Raw genomic sequence first — 13,782 nt, forward strand, 5'->3', positions numbered from 1 at the left:
AGTGAACTTTATGCGGAATTTTAGGCTTCTAGTGTCTCAATGTTGTTTTTTACAATACTTAGCAAAACTTTAGTAGAAGATGACTGAGATAAGGATGATTATATTTATAATATACATAATTTAGGTACCTCGTGGAAACTTGGAAGCATTGAAAAATCAATATTGCTGATTTTAAATTAATTGTAGGTCAAGAAGGGCATTTTCTATAGAAATAGCATTTAATTTCAGAAGTTTGAGGCATGTTTAACTCTAACATGATAGCTCTGGAAAATCTGAAGGAAGACACAGAAAACAACTAAATTGTATTTAATAATTCTACACTTATTTTTTTGATTATTCTATACTTAACTATTTGATTATAAATATGATCTCAATTAAGAGTTTATCTTTACCTAAGTCTTTTTTTTTCTAGTTCTGTTTACACTAATCAGCATCACTATCTTACAATAAAGGATGGTCAGAGAACCATTTTGGGAGAATAATAATCTTTTCTAATATATGTCAGTAGAAATTACTCTAAGTCCAAGCTACATACCTAATGTATGTAAAATAAAAAGTGATAGATACTGTACCAGGCCAAGCTAAAGACCAAATGCAGTCCACACCTTATTATTAATTATTACTATAAAATTGTGGCATTCAAATATCCCCCTTTCTTTCACCTAAAGCCCTTGTTCATCTGATGGTCCTACAGCAATTGGTGAAATAAGTACACACAAAAAAATCTATTAGATAAGACACCAACCTCTTGACTTGTCTAATTCACAGGGAATGTTGAGAGAAAAATTCACAAGAAAGTAGTACCATCCATTGTGGCCTCAAGTGACTCAGGGCCCACCATAGCCTGCCAAAGGTCTTCCTAAAGAACATACATCACAATGCCATATGATATCTCTTTATAGCCTGTTAAATAGAAGTGGTTACCTATTTCAGTTGAGCCACAAATTCAATTCCCTGCAATAATTTGAGATAAATTTCTTTAGTGCTCCCTTGTATTTCCCCCAATTTGTCATTCAGGACCGAGTAAAGAGGAATACTCTGTATAACTGGATGCCTGGATACATTTAAAATAAAGCCATGTATGTGATTATTCCTCTACCAATTTGTGGTATTGTCTGGCCTACAAAAGATAACACTGTGCCATTTGGAACCATGAGTTCTGCCACGGGATGAAAACTGCACTAACCAGGGCTGGCACCATCCAATGAACCAATCATCCAAAACCCAGAAGGGACAGAAACACTTTCAACTCAAGATCTTTGAAATTCAGTAGAGACACTTATTGAAGATTTTGGTTCCACTGAGTTATTTCAGGAAGAAAGATGTCTTTGTTAAGGACAAGGCAAGTTTATGGTACTGTGATCTTTCACACAGCATCGGAAGGACTTACCTTTGGAGCAGGGGAGAGCAGGGCAAGTCAGAAAATGCTGGCAAGAATCAGCGTCTGTGTTTGGAAACTCTAAAAACAAAATGCATTTCTTTATTCAGTGATAAAGTGAGAGATTAAACTGCTGCTGCTCCTTTTCCTGCCCTTTATCTAGGTTCAAAATAATTATGCTTTTTGGTCATATCTATGATATGATGAACTTAGAATTCCCTCGTCTGCAGAGTCAGACATCCAGGCTTGTGTTCTGCTGAGGAATCCATACTATGTTTAAAATAGTTTGTATACATTGCATACTTAGAGATCTCCCTCTAAGATTTTGCTGATAGCAACTTACAGCTAAAACTTCAGCAAATGGTTACCCAACATCCAATAATCATATAAAAACCTGGACGTGGGATCTGTTCAAATTGATGGTCTGGACACATAGTCAGTTCAGACACACTGACTGACATCAAGGATTTCTAGCTCATCCACACTAACTAATTTAGGTACCCAGATAGGCGTGACCTGCTGGTTCATACCAAGCAGCCGGTCTGAGTATACCCTGCATCCCCCTGACCAATCCTAGCTCACAGTTTTCATCTCCTCTCTTCCTATAGTTATAAGAAAGTATTCTTCTCACTTAATTACTTCAGGCTCTGAATACAAAAGCATCCAGGAAGCACATTAAAAATAATGTCCAGGGCAGCTCCGGTGGCTCAGTGGTTTAGCGCCGTCTTCGGCCCGGGGCGTGATCCTGGAGACGCGGGATCGAGTCCCACGTCGGTCTCCCTGCATGGAGCCTGCTTCTCCCTCTGCCTGTTCTCTGCCTCTGTGTGTGCGTATGTGTCTCTCATGAATAAATAAATAAAATCTTTTTTAAAAATAATGTCCATATTTCTTTTTTTTAAATAAAGGCTACTACTTAATAAAGGCTACTGTTTACAGGACTCTGGCAGGTAAGTGATTGGCTTGAGATAGGAATATGATTCAGAGTATTTATTTATTGATCATTTAGTAATCCATCTTGGATGGATCACACATCCAAAGCATCAGAAGATGTCAGCTATTTTAAACTTAACAGTGCCAGGGCACCTGAGTGGCTCAGTTAGTCAAGCATCTGATTCTTGGTTTCAGCTCAGGTCATGATCTCAGGGTTGTGAGATTGAGCCCCACATCAGGCTCCTTGGTGGGCACAGGGTCTGCTTATGGTTCTCTCTCTCCCTCTCCCACTGCTACTCCCCTGCTCAGGCATTCCCCTCTCTCAAATTTATTAGTTGATTGATTTTTAAAATAAACTTAACAGTGCATAAAGTATAAGAATTAAACACTTTGATAGAATCACCTTCTATAATTTGTAGTTAGTAATGGAAAAGTATATGAAACTATGTCAAAATTTTTTATTACTGGACTCAAGCATGATGTCTTAGAGGAATTATGTTGCCAGTTGTGTTTATAATGAACTACATTTGTGTATTCATTTACCTAATGACTGTAGTGATCACTAATTTCTAGTTAGAACAGGTGCTCAGATAAACCAGCTTGAGTAATAATTCCATCTTACTTGCTGTAGCATCTCTTCATTTCTTTGTTATAGAAGGAATTATAGGATACTTGGCACACCTTTGTAGCCTCACCTGTGGAATATTGCTTTGCATGTAATATGTTTGATGTTACATTTAATATGTTTGATAAATTTCAGCTGTGACAGTTATAGTTTTATGATCCTATAAAAAGGAAGGTCATTTTATTTTTTTTTAAGATTTGATTTATTTATTCATGAGAGGCACACAGAGAGAGAGAGAGAGAGGCAGAGACACAGGCAGAGGGAGAAGCAGGCTCCAAGCAGGGAACCCGACGTGGGACTCGATCCCAGGTCTCCAGGATCACACCCCGGGCTGGAGGTGGCACTGAACTGCTGAGCCACTGGGGCTGCCCAGGAAGGTCATTTTAAAAGGAAAGATAATTTGCTCTAGCTGAGAAAGAGCAGACAAAATGTTTTTGTAAGGTCTCTCTTTTTTTTTTTTTTTTTCCTTTTTCTGAGTGGGAATGAAAAAGAAGCCACCTGACCAGGTACTTCATATCATGCCACCACCATTAATCCGCTTGTTCTCAAGCTAAGCTGTGGGCATGCATATATTGTTTGAATATGAGAACCAATATCACCTAGCTAAGTACTGCTTTCCACAAAATACAGAGATAAAATGACTTGTCTCCAATACTGATTTCCTAGACAAAAGCATAAACACATGCTATAAATATTCAGAATTGACCTTCATGAAAAGCTTCTATGAATTAATGCCTCATATGGATGCTCTGAATTTAAAGATCAGGTGATTTATGGTAACACGAAAATACTAGACTCTGGTTAAACATTAGAAAGTCATTTATCAATTCTATTATACTTATTTTTCTTTCTCATCCTAAGAATTAATAATTTAGTGTCATATTCTTATTCTGGCTTCTTCTCTACAATACGATTTCTAAAGCATCTACTTCTATTTCCACACATGGCAAGACCATCTCTCATAAGGAATGAGACCTAAGCACATCAAAAAATATTTTCTATGAAGTTTTTATGACAAACACTATAATAGAAATTTTATTACTAAAATAAGGATAACAGACACTTTATACTTGACAACTCTGATATATTAATTGGTAAATGAATTGTGATTTGGAAAGCATTGGCTTAAATCAGCTATAGATTTGGCTTCTGTTTGCTGTGTCACAACATATTATTTTCAAATAGCATAAATGACTAAGAACAAGTAAAAGCTTAAAGGATTTAATATCATGCGGTGTCAGGGAAAAAAAGAGAACATGCTTAATGGCACATTAATTAATGCTGAATTCAAATTGAATTCTATGAGTTGCAAATGCAGCAGGGACTTGGTTTTAATCTTTGCAACCACAATGAATAACATAAATTAATGATAGAGCAGAGAATGCTGTCAACTGTGTTATTCCATCTTATAAGAAAGTAACTGCTTATGAAAAAATTTCTCTGCAGGCAAAGTGGAACTCATAATTGACAGCAAAAGGTAGAACGGAAGACAGTGTCATAAGCTTTATGGAAGCATTCCAGAACTCTAAATTAGAAAACTTTCTCCTTCCACACTTTGACCCCAAGGAGCCTACTGAATCCTGATTTTTGTGTCTGAAGTTCACTAATAGAAGGGTGCTGGAAAAAAAAGATGGAAATTTAGCTAGTAAGCCCTTTCTCTAGCAGAGAACACAAATGCACGCACAAGCAAACTGAAAAACTCCTGGAAATATACCTTTAACAGCTTTCTTTACGTGCCATTGTGAGAAATTCTGATTTTCAGGACCCACTCCAAGGACAGGCCCTCCCCAAGGAATAGATTCATCTCATTGATACCAGAAGTCCTGACTTCTTTCATATGATCCCATCAGCTCTTAAACCTTGGTAAAAACTGGCAAGGCATCTCTCTAGTCTGCTCAGATTCCTGGATAGTAATTGTTCTCTTGTTCTCTTTTCTCCACGGTCTTTGTATTTTCTTCTGAGAAGCTTCCTTAACCCTGACCTGACACGGGCACATCCTCCCTGAGTCCTCATCATCAGAACCTGTGCCTCTGACCAGGTTATATTTGGCCACTGTGTGGTTATGTCGAATTGGAGTTTCCTGTCTTCCTCTGACTCTAACTCTCTTGAACAAGTTTTCCAGGCCTAGTTTGACATTAACCCTAATTACACAAGAGTATATCTGGAAATAAGAAGCAACTAATATGAAAATAAATGCTTGTGGGAAAGATGTGCAAACTCACTTGGAAATGTTAGGCAAATGTCAGTTTATTATTCTAAGCTCAAATGCAAATATAGCCCATCTTGATTTCACCTTCCCATTGCCAAAACTAAGTGAAATTATTAGCATGTTAATGGATTTTCTGGCAGGTATTCCCTCTTTCTGTGAAATAATCTAGGTCATTAAATCTTTCAGTAAGTGTTTGCTGGTCACTTACACAGGTTTAAAGAGAACTGTAGGCTTTTCTTATACTATGCAAATTGCATGGAGATACATATATAACCAGCAGGATAGGGATTCCCAAATGGTTCCCTTATGAATTAGGATAGAGTTAGGCATTTGAACTTGGAAATGGAAAGGAGCAAACCTCACATTCAACCATCATCTTTCACTGGTTTGAATTTAGGGATTCATATGTTTAGCATTTTGTAAATATAAAAACCAAGTTTGAGAAAAGGTCTTAACAGAGAGGAAAATGTATATTGAATCTTAAAGAAATATCTGCCCCTAGTAAGTTGGCTGTTTTCTTCTCTGTAACAAATGTATATAGTTTAAGGAGCTTTCTCAATTTAAACTCACCACATAAAACTTGGAAAATATCATAGAAACTGATTATTCCTGGAACATATCCCAGGATATTACTTACTAAAGGCTTCCTGGGAAAATTCATTTTGATTTAGGCCTAAACCCTGGATCAGATACTTCTAAAGGCTATGAATATATGCATTATTTACCAGGATAGAGCTTTTTAGAAGTTGTTCATACATAAAATGTCCCATCCTTAATACATAAACCTGAACTAAAACTAAACCTGCAGGGTATTCATGACAATTCATGCAAAATAAAAATTATGCAGAAAAGTGCACTCTTGCATACTAAAAATGGAAAACACTGTCCCTACCCAAGTCTCTGCTCCCTTATTAAGACAGTCAGCCTTCAGCAATAAAAAGCTTTCCTTCAAAAACTCAGGATCCTTATTAAGCATCTGCACCTCATGTCCCTGAGGGAAAGTTTACTTTCCCACTCTCCCTCTCTTTCTTTCCTTCAAAGTCTCCACTCCACTTGATTACTTTCTCTTATTTTCTTCAGAATGTGACAATTTTTTCTGCCTCTACATTTTTCTCAGACCATATAGAGTATTTCATCATTAAAGGAACTGATTATCCTTTCCCTCTACCACAGAGCTTTGGCAGATTACCCCAGAGCTGTCTCCCTCAGCAACCTGCATTGACTCTCGTGGTCTACGTCAGCAGACTAGGCCTTTAATACCTAAGTATCATGACTTTTTTGTTTTTTGTTTTTGCATTAGTGTTTCTCTGCATCCAGATGGCAAACTTCTTAAAGTGGGTGATGACCTTGATTTTTTTAAATCCCCCCCCCCACCTTCTATTATAGTGCCTTGCCCATTATGTACACTGAGTAAATATTAGTGTTCTGAATACTTCAATGAAGTCATTAAAGATACCCTGAGCATTTCATATAAATGTTCTTATTTTTTTAGTCCAGCTTGAACTCTGCTTAAACTGAAGTGTTAGGTATTTGTTCAGACCCCACAGATACAGTGCTACTCAAGAAGTGGGCTGTAGACCCTGACAAGAGCATGGAGTGTTTGCTTGTGGTCCCTGCCCAGATATGAATTTACATCAGAATGTCAATAAACTATCCACTGAGCACATTATAGAATTCAACTGACTGGTTTTATTTTATTTTTTTTAAAACAAGGCTTTCTCAGTGAATAACACATCAGTACACTAACAAATACTGAAATAGGGGTTCTGTTTTTATACAAGGATAACAGACACCTTCTAATTGACAATGCTGATATGTTAATGGAAAAATGAATTGTGATTGATTTGATTTACATTTCAGCACAAGCCTCTTATCTCATGTTGGACCCATAACAAATGATTCAGATCTGCTACTTAAGCAGCACTGGTCATATCATACGTATTTTGTACCTTGCTGCATATAGACTTAATGTTCTTGAATGTGCAGTTTCCTTAAGCCTCACTTTCTTCATCTATAAAATAAGGATAATTATGTATTCTGCATAGATGTTTCATAGGGATTAAAATTTTGAAATGAATGCCAGGACCTGGTATATATTAGCTCTAAGTAAATGGTGCCTGTGATTGTTATTTAAGTTATTTATACAGATATAAATAACTGTATCTATTAAATTATTTAAATGTATATGTGTGCATGCCATTGTAGCAGAATGTATAGTTAATTATAAAACTTTAACATATTTATTTATTATTATATTTAATTATAAATACGATTAAAATAAACATTTAAGTCCACTGAACAAACCTTTAGGAAATCAACAAAAAGTTTCTCATAGCAAGATACAGGCTTCAGAGGATATGAACAAGTTCTATCAAGACTTAAAGGTACCTTAAGAAAGAAGATAACCTTGCCATTTGCAGCAACATGGATGAACCTTGAGTACATTCCCCTAAGTGAAATAAGCCAGTCACAGAAGGACAAATACTGCACAATCCCACTTATATGAGGTCCTAATGCAGCCAAACTCAGAAACAGAGAGTAGGATGGTGGGTACCATGGACTGGGAGAAGATGGAAACGGGGAGTTGCTACTCAAAGAGCATAAAGTTCCAGTTGTGCAAGATGATTAAGGCCTAGAGATCTGTTTTATGACATAGTTTAAAACACTCTATAGTACACTTAAAATTTTGTTTAGGGGGAAGATTTCCTGGTAAATGTTCTTAACACAATTTTCAAATGATATAAACAACTTTATAGGCATGTTTATGCAGTACCTGAAGTTTAAATTAGATGGAAACTGTATTACGCACTGTAGAAATTCTAAGATTGATTCCTCTTTTTAAATTAATTTAATTTTTTATTGAGGTATAATTAACATACAACATTATATTAGTTTCAGATATACAACATCAGATATTTGTATATATTGCACATGCTCAGCACAATAAATCTAGTCAACATCCATCATCATACATAGTTACAGATTTTTTTTCTTGTAATGAGAACTTTTCAAACCACTCTCAGCAACTTTCAAATATGCGTACTATACTATTAACTATAGTCATTGTGCTGCACATTCCATCTCCATACCTTATTTATTTTATAACTAGAAATTTTTATCTTTTGACTTCTTTTACCCATTTAGCCCACCTGTCACCCCCTGTCTCTGGCAACCAAAAATCTGTTCTCTTTATCTGTGAACTTGTTTGGTGTTTTCCTCTGGGGACAGGGGGGAGGGCGTAATCCATTTATTTTATATTCCACATATAAGTGAGATTTTACAGTATTAGTCTTTCCTGTAAGAGTTCACTTAGCAAAATGCCTTCAGGGCCCATATTCCATTGTTTATATATACTACACTTTCCTTCTCCATCCATTCATCAATGGACACTTAGGCCGTTTCCATATTTTGGCTATTATAAATAATACTACAATGAACAAGGAGAGGAAATATATTTTTTTCATTTAGAGTTTTCATTTTCTTTGGACAAATACCCAGAACTGAGAATTCTGGATCTATATAGTAGTTCTGTTTTTAATTTTGGAAGGGAATTTGCATACTGTTTTCCATAGTGGCTGCATCAATTTACATTCACATCAACAGTGCACAAGGGTTCTCTTTCCTCCGCATCCTTGCCAACACTTATTTCTTGTCTTTTTGATGCTAGCTGTTCTAACAGATATGAGGTAATCTCTCATTATGGTTTTGATTTGCATTTCCATGACAACTAGTAATGCTGAGCATCTTTTTTTAATTTAATTTTATTTTTTTTTAAGATTTTATTTATTTATTCATGGATGATACAGAGAGAGAGAGAGGCTGCCCTAATGCTGAGCATCTTTTCATGGGTGTTAGCCATCTGTATGTCTTCTTTGGAAAAATGTCTGTCCATCTACTCTGCCCATTTTTTAATCAGATTGGTTGTATTTTTGCTATTAAGTTATATGAGTTCTTTATACATTTTGGATACTAACCCCTTGTCAGATATATGATTTTCAACTATTTTCTCCTATTCTGTAGGTGGCGTTTTCATTTTGTTAATGGTTTTGTTTGCTGTGTAGAAGCTTTTTAGTTTGATGTAGTCCCACTTGTTTGTTTTTTATTTTGTTCTCTTTAGGTCGAATGTCAAATACAGAAAGTCATTGCCAAGGGGCACCTGGATGGCTCAGTGGTTGAGTGTCTGCCTTTGGCTCAGGTTATAATCCTGGGGTCCTGGGATTAAGTCCCACATCAGGCTCCTCACAGGGAGTCTGCTTCTCCCTCTGCCTATGTCTCTGCCTCTCTCTGTGTTCTCTCATGAATAAATAAATATAATCTTAAAAAAGAAAGAAAGTCATTGCCAAAACCTCTGTCAAGGAGCTGACTGCCTGTGTTTTCTTCTAGGAGTTTTATGGTTTCAAGTTTACATTCAAGTCTTTAATCTATTTGAGGTTAGGGCAGCCCTGGTGGTGCAGCAGGTTAGCGCCGCCTGCAGCCCACGGTGTGATCCTGGAGACCCTGGATCGAATCCCACCTCAGGCTCTCTGCATGGAGCCTGCTTCTCCCTCTGCCTGTGTCTCTGCCTCTCTCTGTATCTCTATGAATAAATAAATAAAATCTACAAAAATAAAATTTAAAAAAAAACTATTTGAGGTTAATTTTTGTGTATAGTATAAGATAGTGGTTCAGTTTCATTCTTTCGCATTGGTTGTCCACTTTTCCCCACACAATTTATTGAAGAGGTTGTCCCTTTCCCATTGTATTAAGGTTAATTTCTTAAAGCAATTAATTAAAGAAACATATGCCCAACATGTCTGTGTGTCTGAGATTGCTGGGTTATCATCATGTCTCAGGTTTTTGGCATATACAGACCAAACATGCTCTTTATAAAGCAAATATTATGTCATGCCTATCAGTGTGGCCCGATTGGTTATAAGTAGGAAGTAGAGATTTATACACCAAATGTTTATTGAGTACCTGTTCTATACCAGGCACTATTATTCCAGGACCTGGTAATTTAGCAGTTAATGAAGGAGTCCTCAATCCCTGCATTCAAGGATCCATACTGTTTTCATTTTTGCATCTGCAGTGGTTTACTGTGGCCACAACAATCCGTACATGGACATACTAGTGTCCAAAAGGTTTAGTTTGGGTTAGTTGAGATTTGGCTATCTTTTTATATTTGCTACTAGACCTGGATGAAGGGTCCTTCTCCTTGGCTAGAGAACACAGTCATTGCTGGGTGAAGGTGGAGTACAAGGTTTCAGGCTCCCACAGGGACTCACATCCATCCCCTCACTGGCTCAGCCACTCAACCCAACACAAAATAGTCCCTCACCTACAGGTCAAAAAATTTTTTCTAATGAAGTTTTTTAAAAAAATCTTTCCTTTGGCCATTTTTAAACCATATTGCCTTTCCTAAATATATGCAGTATACTTAAGGATATAACTTTGATGCTTTAGGTACCATTTGATTTCACGAAGTGTTAATTTGCAATTTATGATCATGATTCTGTGCACTGCCTCTTGAACATTATAAGAATCCTGCTCAGCCACAGAGAAAGTAACCTTAGGGTATGTTAAGTCCATCAGTGAGATCATACTAGTTATTATGTAAAAGGAAAGATTGCTTTCTTTGCTAAAAACAGTATTTTTAAGTTAATGGAATCTCTTGGATTTTTCAATCTATTCACATAAAATCCCAAGAAAATAATATCTGGGAATATATACTTTTATCTCCATTTTACAAATTTGGAGATTTTGGGTTTTGTTTTTTTTTTTTTTTTTTTTTTTTTTTTTTTTTATTTATGATAGTCACACACAGAGAGAGAGGGAGAGAGAGAGAGAGAGAGAGGCAGAGACATAGGCAGAGGGAGAAGCAGGCTCCATGCACCGGGAGCCCGATGCGGGACCCGATCCCGGGACTCCAGTATCGCACCCTGGGCCAAAGGCAAGCGCTAAACCGCTGCGCCACCCAGGGATCCCAAATTTGGAGATTTTGATACACATGTATATACATACATAACTTCTCCCTTCATTCATATTAAATCATTCTCTGGAACTATTGAAAAGTTTATTTTACAAGTCAACTGTGAATCAAACGCTAGGATGTGAGAAACTTTTAGTCTGCCTATATGGTTTCTATTTGCTTTTAATGTTTAAAAGTATACTTTTTTTAAACATTTAAATCAACTGCTGAAATGCTTTTCTATGGTTTTCCTTATAAACTAGAAGATTTTGACTTAGATATCATCTTTGTTAGTTTCCTTTTTGTTCTTATTGCAACATAAACCATACAGGCAGTTATAATCTCCTCAAAGAAGATGCATAAGTGTCTGTGAGATGCATCAAAAAGTGTGGTAAAATTAGTATTAATGGAAATCTTTGGCAACAGTTCAAGCAAACAAATAAGTAGAGTATTGTTATATGGGGTGTTATTGTAATAATAAATACTCTACTAATGATATTTACTTTTAAGATTATGTGAAATCAGATTATTTATTGTCATAAGTAAGACAGCAGAGAGATAGTAAAGAATGAAGTACCTAACTTTTTCATTGGTAATTAGAAATAATCTAATTCTGTGAGGTTTCAGGTGGGGAATTATAGGCCAGAAGCACTTAGAGTAAAGTTAAAGGAACAGGTTCACTGGTCCTTCTCCTTGCTCACTAACAACTTGTATCCACTAAATTCTAATGTTTCTTTACTACAAAAAAAAAAAAAAAAAAAAAAAAGCATAAAGGAAATAAAAGGTTATTTACAGTGCCTGTTAAGGACTCTTTGATTCCTAGAGAAGGACTCTAAGCTTAAATGCCAGAGCCCCAACTAGGGCCCTATGTCACATCACACATGGGAGAAATTCTGTACAAGTGTGTGTTCCAGCGTCACTCTGGAAACATATGTCATCAAGTAAATTATGACATGTGTGACATATATGAAGATAGCTACAGTCTGATGTGTTCAAGGATAAACAGTAGCAGAGTGAGTCATCCCTGGATGACGAGTGACTGAAGAGCCATTTGGAGGAAGGAGTGAGAGTATGAATCATCTATGAGTGTCTTGGACAAGGCACCACACATTGTATGAGATTCTAATTCTGAGACCTGGAATTTGACCACTGCAGATGTTGACAACTTTTAGTATTCACAGTGCACCACTGCTGGCTATCACAAGTCAGGATTGATTTAGTCATCCATTTTCAATCCTCAGACTCACACTCAGGCACACAGGATTCAAACCCAGTCTTCCACTGGGTCCTAACCCCTTCTTTTTTCCACTTATGGAAAGTGCAGGGGGAAACCCGAGAAATGCTGTGTACTGCCAGGAGGGTAGCAACAAATTGGAGGAGTAGTAATTCTATTTTTTTTAATAAATTTATTTTTTATTGGTTTTCAATTTACCAACATACAGAATAACAGTGCTCATCCCATCAAGTGACCCCCTCAGTGCCTGTCACCCATTCTCCCCCAAACCCGCCCTCATCCCCTTCCACCACCCCCAGTTCCTTTCCCAGAGTTAGGAGTCTTTATGTTCTGTCTCCCTTTCTGATATTTCCCACACATTTTTCCCCCTTCCCTTATATTCCCTTTCACTATTACTTATATTCCCCAAATGAATGAGAACATACAATGTTTGTCCTTCTCTGATTGACTGACTTCACTCAGCATAATACCCTCCAGTTCCATCCACGTTGAAGCAAATGGTGGGTATTTGTCGTTTCCAATGGCTGAGTAATATTCCATTGTATACATAGACCACATCTTCTTTATCCATTCATCTTTCGATGGACACCGAGACTCCTTCCACAGTTTGGCTATTGTGGACATTGATATTATAAACATCGGGGTGCAGGTGTCCTGGCGTTTCATTGCATCTATATCTTTGGGGTAAATCCCCAACAGTGCAATTGCTGGGACGTAGGGAAGGTCTATTTTTAACTCTTTGAAGAACCTCCACACAGTTTTCCAGAGTGGCTGCACCAGTTCACATTCCCACCAACAGTGTAAGAGGGTTCCCTTTTCTCCGCATCCTCTCCAACATTTGTGGTTTCCTACCTTGTTAATTTTCCCCATTCTCACTGGTGTGAGGTGGTATCTCATTGTGGTTTTGATTTGTATTTCCTTGATGGCAAGTGATGCAGAGCATTTTCTCATGTGCGTGTTGGCCATGTCTATGTCTTCCTCTGTGAGATTTCTCTTAATGTCTTTTGCCTATTTCATGATTGGATTGTTTGTTTCTTTGCTGTTGAGTTTAAGAAGTTCTTTATAGATCTTGGAAACTAGCCCTTTATCTGATAGGTCATTTGCAACTATCTTCTCCCATTCTGTAGATTGTCTTTGAGTTTTGTTGACTGTATCCTTTGCTGTGCAAAAGCTTCTTATCTTGATGAAGTCCCAATAGTTCATTTTTGCTTTTGTTTCTTTCGCCTTCGTGGATGTATCTTGCAAGAAGTTTCTGTGGCCGAGTTCAAAAAGGGTGTTGCCTGTGTTCTCCTCTAGGATTTTGATAGAATCTTGTCTCACATTTAGATCTTTCATCCATTTTGAGTTTATCTTTGTGTATGGTGAAAGAGAGTGGTCTAGTTTCATTCTTCTGCATGTGGATGTCCAATTTTCCCAGCACCATCTATTGAAGAGACTGTTTTTCTTCCAATGGATAGTC

The sequence above is a fragment of the Canis lupus genome, chromosome 11 (assembly GCF_011100685.1).
Source record: "Canis lupus familiaris isolate Mischka breed German Shepherd chromosome 11, alternate assembly UU_Cfam_GSD_1.0, whole genome shotgun sequence".
Lineage (NCBI taxonomy): Eukaryota > Metazoa > Chordata > Mammalia > Carnivora > Canidae > Canis > Canis lupus.